The sequence below is a fragment of the Pleurodeles waltl genome, chromosome 6, assembly GCF_031143425.1.
Source record: "Pleurodeles waltl isolate 20211129_DDA chromosome 6, aPleWal1.hap1.20221129, whole genome shotgun sequence".
NCBI classification, from domain to species: domain Eukaryota; kingdom Metazoa; phylum Chordata; class Amphibia; order Caudata; family Salamandridae; genus Pleurodeles; species Pleurodeles waltl.
The window spans coordinates 1,527,793,475-1,527,810,761 of NC_090445.1; positions in this window are offsets into that span (position 1 = coordinate 1,527,793,475).

Genomic DNA, 17,287 nt, shown 5'->3' on the forward strand with positions numbered 1-17,287 from the left:
CCACCACACCACTAACCAAGCGCTTCCTGCTGGGTGACCATAATAGGTTCACTCATCATCCCTCTGCTTAAGTTTTTCACACAAGCATCATAGGTGAAACGCGTCCCGGCAAGACAAGTGGGACAGAAGTATTGAGGAAGGGAAAAGAAAGTCAGAGTAGGGAAGGTTACTGGTAAATTATACAGCCATTAAGGGTCACTCCATTTCCCATTGCCCTTCTCTTAGAAGAGTGCAGCGTCTGTGCTGCAGTATTAAGGGTGTGTAAAATTCATATAATTCGCTTTTGCGTATTATGGCAAAACTGTGCTAAATTACATATAATTACGTGAATGCAAATCAGATAACATTGCGCTGTATTTCAGATTGAAATGCATCCTTATTTTTGGCAAGAATTCATGTAAATGAAAGCAGCGCAAACACCAGCTGCTTGCCTTCTATTGTTCTAGTGCATTTGTGGTAAACTATTACTGTGAACTGAACGTTTGTAGTAAATTGCATAATAGCATAATTTCAGGAATTTTATTTTTCAAATGTAACGTGAAATTATGTGAAATACACAAGCATAGATTACATTTCATCCATGCCTATACAGTACCACCATGCATTTTCAATAGTGCTTACACCATGGTCATTAACTTTCAGATCTCCTGGCCATGGGATTACATATTGCACTGCTTGTGGTGGCTCATGAAAAGCTCAGCACATACTGCTTTCATAGAGAGGAACCCACTCTAACACTGCAAAAACCCGACAGTGAATTACCCACTATTCTCACAAACCTAGATTTGAATAGAATTTCTTCATCTGAGTGCAGGTCCTTACAAATGTTAAGAAATGTTTCCCCTCAATTGACAACTAATTTTATTTCCAAATGTACAAGTCAATCCCGCTGAGCGTAGACAATCAATTCTAGGAACAGCATTGTTTCCTTGTGACAGCAGCCGTACTTTCCTCTGAAATACCAATTGTAAATCTCCAGAAATAGGCTTCAGAGACACGTTTCTGTGATTCAATAGTGTGAATCCTGTTCTCTTTATGGCAACATAGAGGTCATGAGGCTTTCTCTTGCACTAATAAGTACCACAGTGAGCTTGTGCAATTAGGTAATACAAATGTAAATCTAGGAGATAATCATTTGTGTATCCTCCCCTGGTATTCTGAAGAGTGTTCACCGTTTTCCAATTTGAACTTACACCCCCTTCATTTGAAATATCAATGTTTTTCAGAATTGCTACATCAAGTTATTAAAATGTGTACAAATGTTAGACCAACATTCATCATTATGACTTAAGTGGTTCTTCTTGCTGTATACAAGCTGATTCAGAGTACAGCCATGGGGACTTGCTTCATTCCCAACTAAGAAATGTATTCACATGGCTGGAAAGAGGAACAGGTCACTGGTGCCCTTGACTTATATAACAAACATGTTGTGATGTGGGTCTGACATATTGGTGAACTATTTGTCATCTGGAGAGGGTCAGATATCTACAAAACTATCTATCTTCTCAATAGTAATTATCTGAATTTGTTTTTTACCAGCACAACCAGTAAAGGGTGCGTTGAGTTTCTCGGCCTGGAAGGAAGAATTGTATAATACAAATTGATAACTTGCCTATTTAGAAAAACAACTTGAAGTAAGTCTTCTCCGTGCCTACAGTAGCCACCCTACTAATCTTATTCACAGAATTCCCTCCAGCTAATTACGTAGCACAAGGTGAAACTTTAGTTCAGATAAAGTCTTTGAACATTGCCAGAGAGTTATGGTAGAAAGGTTCAAGAAAAGAGTCTATTCAGAACAAACCTTGGAAGACGCTCTAGTCAAAGTTAGCAAATTCAGCAGAAATTACTTACTGGGACTTACTGGGTACATCCTATGAACGTTTGAACAGTGATACCAAGGCTGATTTTAATATCAGGTTTATTACCACAAACAAGAACAGGGGGAGGGAGATCAAAGCGATCTTATGTATACACTAGCAACCAATTTTGTTTTGGCTAGAAAACTCAGTATTACATTTAGAAATAGCTCACTCAGAAATAAACTGAACAAAAACATTATTTCCGATGGTCAAGTAACATCTACAACTAAGAAAAGTGAGTTATTTCAGTTCAACAAATATAATAAGTGTAAAAACGGTGCAAATGTTTAGGGGTGGGTGGTGAGCTCCACTCCACTGGCAGAGCTAACGGAGTTTCTGGCACTCTGCGCTCCACTTGGAGTGCAGAGTTCACCCAAAAACTCCCCTAGTCCCGCTGGCAAAGCAGAACTCGCTGCATGCGCAATGCAGCCCAGCTATGGGCTGCACAGCACAAGCACCAACTGTCTGTGCTTGTGCTGTGCAGCCCATAACTGAGCTGCAGTGTGCACTCTCAGCCCAACATTGGTGCTGCAGCAAGGAGCTGCAGCCGGCACCAATTCCGGACCGGATCCTCCAGGCCTCCCTCTGCCAGATGCACGGGCCGGGCCCGAGAGGGGGGTGCTAAGGGAGGCGAAGCACCAGGCCGCCGCAATGAGGACCCAGGTGAGTCATCATTTTTAAACGTTTTGTATGTGCACACTGGTGCACAATAGGCCTGAAACTGCAGCTTTCGCTGCCTACGGCCCTGGCCTGAATTCAGGTCAGGGCCATAGGCAGCAAAAGCTACAGTTTCAGGCCTCTTGTGCACCAGTCAGCCCCGTATGGACTCCACAAGGCACAGGCTGGTGCACAACCCTGCATTGCGCCTCAGAGATCAGGTGCATTCTGGAGAGGGGGCCATTCCATGGCACATGAACTCTGCCTCCGCAGAATTCCACAGAGTTTTTTTTCAACTCTGCGGAATTCCGCTGAGTGGAAATCTATCAACTCCGTCCAGGCCTACAAATGTTACGAGCCACAGTTTGATCTCCTATGACAAAGAAAACCACAGCCATTATGAAATGCATTACTTGTAGCTCTGATTTAATAATTTATATGCTAGTTTGGCCTTTTAAAAAACGTACATCGGCAGCACCATACAGATGGTGAAATAAAGGGTATTGGAACACATGCTTGGAAATACCCATATTGACATTCACTATTATTTAGCCAGACATTTTAATGAAAGGCACAACAGGAGCAGCACATTGATGACATTTTATATGATTGACTGTATTGTTCCAAACATAATGGGTGGGATTTTTTAACTGATTTTGAGGAGAGTGGAATCTAAGTATATTGTCGAATTGGGAAAAACATCCCTATAGGCTTGAGTACATAACTAGAGAATAGCATATACCTTGGTTAATGCTGACCCAGTATAATCTGTTTTTAAAGTTTCTGTTTGTGTTTACCATATGGTGCATAGGTGTTTTTATTGTTTTTTAACTGTGTATTATATCATCCACTCAGGTGTGCATGGAGAGTCGAAGACTGGATCATGGGGATCTGCAGAAGTTAAGAAATGTTGACTTTTTTTGTAGCCCAGTATAAACTTAATTCCACTGTCTTTAGAGTACTGGGTATTTGGTCACTTGGGCTGGTTGGTAATTCTATAAAGATGTACTGTGAGGCTATTATTTCTTGACAAGAGAGGTGAATTCTGGCATATGTAGAACTGATTACGTATTCGCTTGTTTTCAGCACGTATGCCACTTCACTTATTAACTATGGTCTGATAGATTTGAGATTCACAATAAAGTATTACATTTTTGGTTGGTGTACTCTGCGTGAATGGCCCTACGCTTGTCAGTTGTTTCTTGGAGAGTGTAATGTTTAGGATCAGTGTGTTATGATATGCTATCCTGCTGGCAGCAGAGACATGATTGCACACTATCGTTGTGGACAGCATTTTTACTGCTTACAACCATGTGTATGACCTTAATTAATGAAGCTGACCCCTGGCTTGCCTAGCTCACATCTGTCACATGTGTTTACAATTTAATTTCATTCAGATATGAGGGACCAATAGTCGACCACATTTTGACCCGTGTGGATATTTGTACTAATATGTGGTGCAGAGGATACAATGCCGGTTTGACAATGAACATGATCTAAATGGGTGTTAATGTACAAATATTGTTCACAAGAATTAAATTTGCTCACCATAATATTGTTTATCAGAATTAACTATGTTACTTAATTTGCACTGTAATGTACATGCATTGCATGACTGATCTAGATGAGCTGTTAATATATACATTTTTAGCAATTTTGCACATTCAAAGTTTGTGCCCATTTGTAGTGTATCCCTGCCACTCCGTTGTTTGTTATTACTGTACCACATTTTACAGTATGTGGACTGTCGGGAATACGCCACTACACGTGGATAAAACTGTTGCCAAAATGCATTGGGTGATCTGTGTTTCTGTTGTATGTCCTAGTTTGAATTAAATCTATGGGAGCACATTCTCAGAAGTGTGTGATTCTTTGGCAGATGGTTGTTTCTGTGATGGATACATGTGCGTTCTCCAGACCCCAGCACACACCTGCATCACAAGGGTTGGTAGGAGGCTGGTTTGTAACGTTTGTGTGTGTGTACCTGCCTGTGTGTGTTGTGTGTGTTAAAAATGAAATAATTATTATATAATTATTTTATTACTTTTTATTAGCTAATGCACTTAATTTACAAATTAAATTATACTTTTTAAGTTTTGTTAAAATAAAAACAATTTAAATTAATTCAACAGATAGCTTAACAAAATGTAATACATATAAAAGAAAATAAATATTATTGTGAGTGTGAAGTACTTTGAATTATTCTGTAAGAAATATTATTTATAAATAAATGTATTTAAATTAATTGTTTAATGCACATTTAATGATATAATGGCCTATAAAATTTTGTTTTATTAGTTCTATGTGAATTATAAATATCTACATGATGTTACATTTATATTAAAATATTTCATTTTTTAAACAATAAAAACTTTAATAATTTTCCCTGTACTTTAGCATAGGGAGATCTTTGGCTTTTTGTCTGATATCTTCACGTTCGGGTGAAAAGTTACCAAAGTAATTTTACGATGGAAAATTCAGACTTAGAGCTCTCCACCCCTGTACTAAAGGGGTGAAGACATGTAAGTCTACACTGAGGTATAAATCTACATTCTGGAATGGTGAACCACATAGTATTGGGTTACACTTAGGTGCAGGGGTAAACTAAGTAACTAAGTAAACTTACACGGCTAAATTTATATTGTTGAATAGGCCCTTTGGTGTTTTAGTTGCTGTTAGAAGATCGGATGGTATGTGATGGTCTGTAACATGATAAAGTGACCGTAAGATAACAGGGGCCTGATCACTTGTTGATTTGTATACTGGTATTGATTATTATATATAAGGCTTGCCTTTTGAGTTTAGCAATTCCACTGAGTGTCATATGGTGGAATTGAGAATGTTCTTGGTATAATTACTTAATGTTTAGGTTGCAAAGTTCAGAAACTTATCTAATGGACCTTATCTAATTCCTAAAACTTATAAACAGCCCTGTCATGGTCACGCTGCACTGAAGTTGTCAAAATTATTTTCTGGAATGTCAAGTTCCATTAAAAAAAAACATTCCTCCACATATTCATTATAATATTTAAAACTCACAATAGAAAAAGTATATTTCCAAAACTTCCACTCCCTGCTGACCTGAGTTTCAGGCCTGGTACTGCCATTCCTCAAGGCCTCGGGAGAATACACTGAATGATTGAGCAGTTGAAGCGTTTTGTAATATCTTAAATACTTTCAACCAAAAGCCATTATTTGTTACACAAGAAAAACTGGTTATCACAAGCCATAAATGTGACTCTCCAATCATATTCACACTTCAAACTTTTTAACAATATAAGTTCTGATATATAGGCTTGCCTATCCCTGTTGGTCTCAATAGATGCCAAGGAATAAAAATCAATATACGATATTCAAAATTTGATTGGGCAGACGTTGTGTGCGTCCACAAAAAAAGTGATTGTTCTCCGTATATCTGTGATCATTTTGTTTATTTATCCAGCTGCCTGAGCTTGAACATCAAAGGGCAAAGACATGACATTGTAATGCTATTAAAGTGTCTTAGATAACTAGAGAATTTATGGTGTTTTTCTCTGGCAACAGCACACATAGGAGGAGGCAAGTAAATGGATTTTTAGGTCTGTCTTGACAGTGCATTCATAAGCAACATATATTGCATTGCCAATGCTTGTTAGAAATGCAACACATCCTTTCACAATACATTTATAATGTTGTAGCGCCATCTAGGGGATCTTTTTGGCAGACAAGTTACATTTTAGTTCTGTATAGTGTCATAATGAGAGCGATCAACATTCCTAAGGCATACCATAACATATTCACATTGGCATATATACAGATATATCAAGTTACATAAAGGTTTACAATGTTTTCTTCACTTTTCAAAGCACCATAAAATCTTGTAGGATACCGTAATACACATTTCCGAAAGTCAGAACATGAGATCTTCCATTTAGACAGGTATCTTGCATAAAAACTGAAAGGCCTCATTCCATGTTTAGCACATTTTCGTTGCCCCAGACTAACCAGTATAACGATCCTGCCTCTTTCTACCCAAATCTCTGTCACCACCTCAGGAATGTGAATAATATTTATCAGCTTTTACAAGTGTGGTTTTTAGCTGGGGGGCTCCTCCGCTATGGGAAAGGAGTGTCACCCTCCGCGAGCAGCAGGAGTTGCAAACCTTTAAAAACAAAATGATAATAAACAATGTTTGTTACCATTATTTTTTAACAGGGGCGGGCCATGGGGATGACCAGCAGTGAGGGGAGTGCAGAGAGCACTCCCCTCATTGCCCATGTATGTTTGGCCGACCGTCTCGGGTCGGCCAAACACACATGCACACAAGGGCTTTCTCCAACCTGGGACTGTGTAGCCAGGTTGGAAATAGCAAGCCCAGGCTCCCAGTCTGCATGGGAGCGCCCAGCCAGGGTGCTCCAGCCAATCATAACACTTCTCTGAGCAGCGTCATGATTGGCCACAGGGCAGGCTGGGAGTCTGTGCCTGCAGCACAGCAGAGAGCCGAGGTGCTTCTGTGTGGGAAGGTACGTTTTTTGGGGGTTTTGGTATATATATTTTCTTTTTTCACTCATGTCTTAGGGATTGTAACAGAATACAAGCGTCATACAGAGAACAAGCACAGCAAATGAGTCACCCCCATTCAGCACGAAAATGGCAAGGCTGTGGTATGTAGCAGGTGGTGCATTTTAGAGCACAGTCACAAATATATTACTAAAGCATGGTGTGATAGTGCACTGTGATTTACAGACAGCACTTTTTTCATTGAAATGACAACAATTTTTTATCCGACATTCAGTCTTACTGAGAATTCTTTATGGCTCACAAACAATAATGTGATGAAAATGGTGTTTCTGCCAATATTTATAATTTGCACATCACCAAAGATTATAAAGATTATTCATTTGTTTTGATCCTATTAAAATCTTTGGGGCAGATTTAAGGAAAGTGGTGTTGCGCCCAGTGCAGCGCCACTTTCCTTGCCCCCTTGGTGCCCCCCTACCACCACAATGTGTGCGCCGTATCTAAGATACGGCGTACCATGGCGCAGGGTAGGGGGCAATAGCATCAACATTTTTGATGCTGTTGATTTACTGTTCAGGGTTAGCACCCTAATTTTGGCGCTAACACTGAATAGTACATAGGGGCCCATTGTAAACAAAGGTGTGGCCCCTTTTAAGGACTGTTCTGAGCAGGCGATAAAAGTGCCAAAAAAATGATGCAAGGAAATCTCTTAGATTTCTTTGTGCCATTTTTAGACCTCCCCTAATGGGGGAACTCCCCATTTGCATACTTTATGCATGTAGTGCAAAGTTTGGCCACGTTAGCTTAAAAAAAGTGACGCTAGTGTGACGCTAAAGTGACACTAGGCCCTCTTAAATCTGGGCCTTTGTTTCCTTCACACTTCAGAATTACATAAAATGTGCTTGATGTGTGCTTTTCTTACTGCTAATTTTTGGAATATTTGTACAGTTATTTGTACAGTTAATTTCCGGTAGTTGAATGTTTATGTGTGTTTGATAAAAAAAACTACCATCCTACAGCCTTTCATTTTTCACTCCCTGTACTCTAGCACAATTGTCAGATAGGTCACTTTACACAGTTTTCTAACTTTGCAGTCCGAGAAGGAAAGTAAACATCAATCTCCATGTTAAAAGAAAAAAGCAGAATTTGCCAGAAGAGATAGCTTAAAATTTGTCACCTGTCTTTAAATGCATAGCATAGCAAGTGTGACAAGATATGAACACAATTTAAAGTCATCATTGTTTATTTTAGCGGTGCTGCAATTTGTAATTTACATTCTAGCATGCCCTTTAAACAACATACATTGGGAGCACCATACAACTGCTGAAAAAAGGGTATTGGAACATTTGCTTCTGAGTAACAATGATGTCAGTCACTATTGTGTAGCCAGACATTTGCATGAAATGCACAATAGGAAAAGCAGTTTGATTACATTTTTAGTGATTGACCATATCCTGCTGAATTTAAAGAGGTGGGAATCATAAAATGATTTTAAGGGGACTTGAGTCTATATTTTAGAAATGGAAAACAAGATCCCTTTAGGCCTGAGTAGAGAAGAAGAGCTTAGCATGCACCTTGGCTAATACTAATCTAGCATAACTAGTATATAGTATTTCTCTTTGTCTTGACCATATTGTGTAAAGAGTTTTTTTTCTGTTTTTATTGATTTTTAACTGTGTTGTATATTATCCGCACAGTTGTGCACAGAGAGTGCCAAAGGCTGGACCGTGGGGAACTGCAGAAGCTAAGATATCGTGGCTATATTGTTTTGTTTTTTGTAGTCTGTGTTTAAGTTCCCACGATTAACCTACTTTTAGTGTAATCAGAGTACTGGATATTTGCTCACATGGGCTGGTTGGTCATTTTGTAGCTGTACAGTCAGTCTATTATTTTGTGACAGATCAGTTCTTAGTCAGTTTTCAGCATGTATGATGGTACATTTGTACACATTGGCCTGATGGAGTCTATGTATTCACATTAAAGTATTGCATTGCTGCAGCATTCCCTAGCACCCAGAACTCCAGAGCCTATGTCTGCAGCACTTTGATGCCTGTTCATAGATCATTGTGCAACATTAGGTGATCTCTGTCACAAAAGCAGTAAAACTGTGCTTTCAACAAAAAAATACAAATGTGTGACTGGCATATAGGTATGGTACACATTGTGCTTTGCAGCAGGAACATTAGCCCTCTAAGCTACTTTAGGGTAAGGGAAAACTATCACTAGATAAATCGCAGATCTCTCAATTAAGTCCATTAATCACCAGAGTTAGCATATTTTTGTTACCTTCCCCTGAAAAATGCAGCAGACACAAAGATCTCTGCAGGCTGTTCTTATCTCTCCTCAGCAAGGCATTCAAATGGTGTCCTCAACCTTCTTTGTGCCCGCTGAGATGGCATCAGTCACCCCGCCCTAAAGGCTGTGCTGAGGGGTGACAAGTGTGGTGCCATTGCTGTCTATAACACAAGTTTGAAGGCAGCATCAGGTGTGAATGCTGCTTTTATCACACCCACTTCATCCACTGATACAAGGCAGTGATAACCTACAACAATCCACTGCAACAAAATCCAATTCCCAAACCCCCCATCACAGTGCACATAAAACAAAGGTAGGGTTGAGTCTAAAAAATGTTGCCTTCCAAAGAAAAAAGATATGAGACTACATCTGTGCATGATACTATAACATAAATATTAGTAATATATTGTTTTTTCTTAGGGATTCAAAATCCCTCACAACATGCAGCTCTACTTTAATCAAAAATAAATAAAGCATCCTGGTATTGAGGTTAAATAAAGAACGTCATTCTACCTTATCCAACAACAGGGGTATGAAACGCAACTAACATACAAGTGCGAAGCAAGCAAAAAATGCATTTGCATGTATGTAGAGATATGTGCCTTCTACATATATCTAAGACCACAGGACTGGGGTTTATTCAGCAAGGACATCTCAGCCTTTCATCTTTCCGAAAGTGACAATAAGGTTATCACTACTGAACTTTTACATTGCTCTAAATATGTTCTATGAAGCACTTTGAAGAACCCTGTCTATGACGAGGCCAGAGCAACACTTTATTAACAATAGAGAAATCAGAAAAAATCCTAAATTCCGAGGTAGAAGACATTTCCCAAAATTTTGCATTATGTAACTTCACGCAATGTTTTTTATTAACAAGCTCATGCCGAAAATGAGGTCTTGCAAGATACTAGTGGGAGACTGATTAGCACATAAAGGACCTCATTACAACATTGGCGGTAAATGCCGCTTGCCGCTTACCCCCGTGCAGAAGACCGCCAACACACCGCTGCGGACGTGGAATTCCGCTACAGCTATTACGACCCACAGCTCAGAAGCTGCCAAAATCTAGACACCCACACAAGTCAGCCACACCAAAGGTCAGTGACAAACTGGCGATACCAAAACCTCCACCGTCACGCCAACAGGAATACGAGCACACTATCACAACCCACGAAACCGCACGACAGTCTTTCAACCGCGGTATTCCATTGGCAGTGCACACCGCCGCGTTCAAAATACACACACATTTACAAAACACTACCACATTGCACAAATCGAAATATACACACACCTGATACACATACACACACCACTCCCACACACCCAATACAATATAATACACACACACCCACATTACTCACAAACCCTTACTACCCAAACATTTGAAGAAGGCCAGAGAGACAGCAAAGCAAAGACAACACCAGAATACTGAGGCACACAACACCATCACACATACACATCCACGCACAAAACACCACACACCCCCAAACATCACCCCACACATCACAACACACACCACCCCACGCATTATCCACACCACCCCATGGCACCGCAAAGACACCCCAGGTTTTCTGAGGAGGAGCTCAGGGTCATGGTGGAGGAAATCATCTGGATAGAGCCACAGCTATTAAGATCACAGGTGCAGCACACCACCATAGCTAGGAAGATGGAGCTATGGCTCAGAATCGTGGACAGGGTCAACTCAGTAGGACAGCATCCAAGAACACAGGATGACTTCAGGAAGAGGTGGAACGACCTACGGGGGAAGGTGCGTTCCGTGGTCTCAAGACACCACATTGCGGTTCAGAGGACTGGCGACGGACCCCCACCTCCTCCCCCACAACTAACAAAATTGGAGAAGCAGGTCTTGGCTATACTGCATCCTGAGGGCCTCGCAGGAGTAGCTGGAAGAATGGACTTTGGTAAGTTAAATCTTTAACTACTTCATCCCCCACCCTACTTGCATGCTATCACATACCCCCACCCTCGCCCTCACCCCCATCACTCCAACTCCTCACCTATGTCCCACTATCACAAACCACACATCCCAACACCAAGCCCTGCATGCAACAAAAAAGCATAGACACCCTTCATCAATGCATGTCCACTACACATACCCACACAGACCCCTAAACAATTATCACACAAGGTCCTACAGAGGAATGGAAGCACTGGGGTACAGGGTCACCCACCCATTGCACACCATGGCACACACAGATGCAATAATCATGCCTTTACACCCCTGCAGGACCCCTACCCAACGTCACCGGACAGGAGGTTCCAGACATGTCCACTCCACCCACAGAAGAGTCCCACAGTGATGACAGCAGCTCTGTCCAACTGGATCTAGATGACCAGCCCGGCCCATCTGAGACTTCGGGACAGTCGTTTCCCCTCACACAGTCACAGGCCACCACAGAGCCTCCCCCCTCAGGAAACACCGGCAGAGCTCCCACACAGCGGGCCCATACCTCTGTCCCCAGGACACGTCAATCAGCTGTGTGTCCACCACTACAGGGAACCCAGGCTAACCCACCACCCCAAGAACAGCAGGGACCTGGGGGCAGTGGTAGTGGGCACACGGTTCAGGGGACAGAGGCCCAGGAAAACCGGGGAACTGAGAGGGCTGCTGTGCGACAAGGGGAGGACAGGCCCAGGGAACCCACTCTCCACGAGGCCCTCTCCAACATCATGGGAACCTACGATCATTCCCAGGAGATGATGGCAACAGTACTGGCCAAGTTTCAGGAGACCCAGCGGCTGCAGGAGGAACAGTATTTGGGGTTCAGGGAGGAACTCAAATCCATCAATACCACCCTGGGCACCATTGTAGGGGTGCTGAAGGACCTCGTGAACACCAACAAGGGGCCCTTGACACTAGCCTGGACGATGAACAGCCCACCACCTCTGCCGGCGCTAGTGGACAGGAGGCACCGCCACAGGACCACGACACCAGCACCCCACCCCCTGCAGAGGGAGAACCACCCCGCAAGTGGTCCCTGAGATCCAGGACAAAGACAGAGAACAATGCCAAGACCCCCGCCAAGAAATTAGCCACCCTGATTTTCATCCTTCTGTCCCACTTTGTCACCCTGTCCATCCTTAAAATGCACTAGCTCCACTGCCTATGCCCCTTTGGACAATGCACCTGTGAGACAAACAGACTGGACTCTGCCATGGACATTCCTCCACCATCACCCCTGACCGTTTTACAACCCCCTCCACTAATTTGCACTTAAATAAACACCCTTGAATCACAAAACAATCTGGAGGCAGTCTGTGCTTTCACAGTTGTGTATTTGCTATAAATAAGGAAAATACCAATGTCCATTGTATTGTCAACATACCTATGTCACACAGCTCTAGTCTATGAGGTAACATAGCAGAGGACACACAGTGGGACCCACATCTGTGAAATCGAAAGGGAAAGTGACAAATCAGGGTCCATACACTGGGTGAAAGAGACAGACAGATGAGAGGTCGAACAATTTTATCAGATGTAGGAGGCAGTGAGGTCTTCTTACCTGTGTCTCACTGGACGTATTGATGGATCACAGTGTTTCTGTTGTCTATGTCCTCTTCTTCTGCCTCCTCTCTTCACTGTCCACAGGCTCCACAGCTGCCACAACACCTCCTTCAGGACCATCCTCCTGCAGAAAAGGCACCTGTCGCCACAAATCCAAGTTGTGCAGCATACAGCAGGCCAGGATGATCTGGCACACCTTCTTTGGTGACTATTATAGGGAACCACCTGTCATATGGAGGCACCTGAACCTGGCCTTCAGGAGGCCGAAGGTCCTCTCTATAACCCTCTTAGTTCGCCCATGTGCCTCATTGTAGCGTTCCTCTGCCCTTGTCCTGGAATTCCTCACTGGGGTCAGTAGCCATGACAGGCTGGGGTAGCCAGAGTCACCTGTAAATGTCGAGGGACAACTGTTAGACACACTCTAACCTTTAGGGACAACCCAAGACCCACACAACTATTCACACTGTATAGGGTCCTTGTCCTCACCTAATAGCCACACACGTTGCCTCTGGAGTTGCCCCATCACATAAGAGATGCTGCTATTCCTCAGAGTATAAGCATCATGCACTGATCCAGGAAACTTGGCATTCACATGGGAGATGTACTGGTCGGCCAAACACACCATCTGCACATTCATTGAATGGTAACTCTTCCAGTTTCTGTACACCTGTTCACTCCTGTGGGGGGGGTACCAAGACCACATATGTCCCATCAATGGCACCTATGATGTTGGGGATATGTCCCACGGCATAGAAGTCACCTTTCACTGTAGGCAAATCCTCCATCTGAGGGAAAACAATGTAGCTGCGCATGTGTTTCAGCAGGGCAGACAACACTCTGGACAACACTTTAGAGAACATTGGCAGGGCCATGCCTGATGCAGTGGCCACTGTTGTTTGAAAGGACCCACTTGCCAGGAAATGGAGTACTGACAGGACCTGCACTAGAGGGGGGATTCCTGTGGGATGGCGGATGGCTGACATCAGGTCTGGCTCTAACTGGGCACACAGTTCATGGATTGTGGCATGATCAAGTCTTTAGGTGAATATTACATGTCGCTCTTCCATTGACGACAGGTCCACCAGCGGTCTTTACACCGGAGGATGCCGCCATCTCCTCATCTGCCCCTGCGAACGTGCCCTATGGATGAGAACAGCGATCAGAGGGTCAGCTAACACTGAGGTACGAAATAAACAACTTTATTGGACACATTTGTCAATCGGCTATGTGCCTGTCATAGTGTGTATGCAAAGCCTAGATATGTGTGACGCATTTAAAATTAATGCCATGTGGCCCCCTGAAATGGCGGCTGCCTGACCTGTAATGTGGGAAATGGGATATGAGGTAACTGCGCTGGCGTTGTACACCGTCGCGGTAGGCGTTCGAAGACCGCGGCGCAATCCTGCATTGGTTAACATTGGATCCTATGGGTCCCAGGAGCCAATGACAATGTACACCGGCGGTGACGGTACGCACCGCCGCGGACGTGACTGCCATTTTCTCTCTGTTCACTCACTTGATACCTGATCTTCGACAGGAGAGGACCTACACTGCAAGTGCTGCTGTGACCTCAGTCTGGAAGTGACAATGGCTCAAGTGTCTGGGGAAAGGGCCCCTGCCTTCAAATCAGGGGAGTTGGACAAACTAGTGGATGGGGTCCTCCCCCAGTTCACGCTACCCTACGGTCCTCCAGACAAACAGGTGAGTACACTGTGAGCATGCTGTATGGGCAATGCCTGTTTGGAGTTGTGTGGATGGTAGAAGGGGGGGAATGAGGCGTGTATGAAACGACGGTGAGTAGATGTGCGTCAGGGCAAGGGTGGAAACTTGAGCCAATGACTGTGACCGTCCGGACGGTTATAGTTTTTCCTTTTTCCCTGTACTATTCCTGTAGGTCAGCACCCATCAGAAGAAGGATATTTGGCGTGCCATCGCCAAGGACGTCCGGGCCGTGGGGATCCACCACAGACAGAGCTCCCACTGCCGTTAAAGATGGGAGGACATTCACTGCTGGAGCAAGAAGATGGCGGAGGCCCAGCTGGGGATGGCCTCCCAACGTGGGAGGGGTGCCCGTCGTACCATGACCCCCCTAATGTTCTAGATCCTGGCATATCTGGAGTTGGATGGGCACTTGAGGGCATCACAGCAGCCACAAGGGGGTGAGTACCGTCACATCCATCCGATTCAGCGCTCATTGGAGGTGTCTGGGTGGGGGAGGTGGGCTGTGGGTTCCCCTAGGCCAGGGTGAGTTTTGTAGGCAAGGTCCCTTCGTGAGGCAGGCTATGTGGCACCCCACCCCACAAGTGTTAAGAGCCATCTACCCCTAGTCAGGCTCCTGTGACTTCCATGTGTGCAGCAATCGGGCATAGCCCTTGTACCCCATGTCCCTGGGATTAATTAGGGAACTCTAAGTGCATGGCGTAGTGCAGAGGGCTGCTGTGTCTGTAGTGACCACCAACGGTAGCGGTATTGCATGCACTGAACAAGTCTTTCTACTTTCTTTCCCCCCCTTTTTGTGGTCTCCCTCTTCTTGTGTGCATTAGTGTCATCAGGTGGAGGAGCTGTGCCACCGGAGCAGGAGGGAGCTGCAACCCACATGGCTCTGGAGGGCAAGACTACGGACTCAGAATTCACCAGTGGGACGGAGGGCAAGGGGAGCTCCACGGCGCGGACAGGAGCTGAGACCAGCGACACCGACTCCTCCTCTGAGGGGAGCTCCCTTGTGGTGGCGGCCCACTCTGTGCCCACTGCATCTACAGGTACAGCCGCCACCCCCCCTACCAGCACCGCCCTCCTAGCAGCCCCTCAGCGTGTGTCCCGTGGCCACTCACCCAGGAGGGTGGCCATCTCCTTCACCCCAGGCCCCTCAGCCCCTGCCCCAGTCAGCCCTGCTGCCCTCAGTGAGGAGGCCATTGACCTCCTGAGATCCCTCACTGTTGGGCAGTCTACCATTCTGAATGCCATCCAGGGAGAAGAGAGGCAGTTGCAACAGACAAATGCATACCTGGAGGGCATTCATTCTGGTCAGGCAGTCCAACAGCGAGCTTTTCAGACTCTGGCCTCAGCACTGATAGCAGCCATTGTCCCTGTGTCCAGCCTCCCCACTCCAACCTCCTCCACCCAGACCCAATCCCCTGTACCTCAGCCTATCCCAAGCACACCATCAGACCAGCATGCACACACCTCAACACACAAGGGTAGCTCTGGCAAACATAAGCACCACACATCCGACAGGCACTCACACAAGCATCATACCCATGCACACATACCAACAGCCACTGCCTCCACAGTGTCCCCCTCCTCCATGTCTCCCTCCTCCCTCCCTGTCACGTCTCCACTCACACCTGCATGCACTACATCGAGAGCCACTACGTCCATCGCCACACACCGCTCACGTGCACTCACTACCCCCATACTATTCACACATCCATGGTGTCCTCTCCCAGTGTGTCTGTGAGCCCTCCTCCCAAACTATACAAACGCACTCACACACCCACCCAACAGCCTTCCACCTCATGACCAGCCCAGCCCATGCAGCCTCCAACCCATGCACCTTCACCAAAAAGTCAGCAAACGAACACCTCCTACAACCACTACCTCTTCCTCCACTCCCAAACCCCCTCCATCTACCCGTCCCAGTGTGTCTAAAAAAGTTTTCCTGTCAAACCATGACCTCTTCCCTTCACCTCCCCCACCCCTTCCGTCCCCTAGGGCCCGCGCTCCAGGTCCCAACCCGGCACCTCAGCCACCACATCACCGGGAACAGTGGTGCCAGCAGTAACCGGCTTCTGGAGTGCGCCAAGCAGCAGGGCAGCCAGTGTCCCAAGGAGCTAGGCCAAGGACATTCCCCCACCTCCAGAACAAAAGAAGTTGCCCGGAGGGAAAAGGCCAAAACACCTGTCATCAAGGGCTCAGCTAGGACAACAGTTGGGGGTGGCAAGACAGCTGCACCTCCATCCAAGGTGGGGAAGGGGCAGAGAAAGAAAGGGAAGTCGCCGCCAACCTGCACGGCGGACAAGACCGCCACTGGCACCGCCACATGCACCGTCGCCACGGACACAGCCGCCCAGGACACCACCGCCAGCAGCACGCTCAGTGAGCCCACCACCAGCACCGCCGCCCAGGACACCGCCGGCAGCAGCACGCTCAGTGAGCCCCCCACCAGCACCACCGCCCAGGACACCGCCGCCAGCAGCACGCTCAGTGAGCCCCCCACCAGTACCGCTGCCCAATGAGCGCCACAAGCACCGCCGCTACTGAGCCCGCCGCCAGCACCGCCAGTGGCCACGCCACATCCTGTGCCAGTGGCACCTCCGCAGACATGGCTGCCATCCCCAGTGGTCAGTCGTACGAGGCTGGTGGTCAGTTCCAGGGCCCTGGACAGCTTCCATGTTGCCCACCGTCAGTGGAGTGTCAGATCCACTACATCAGTCCTTGACAGGATGAA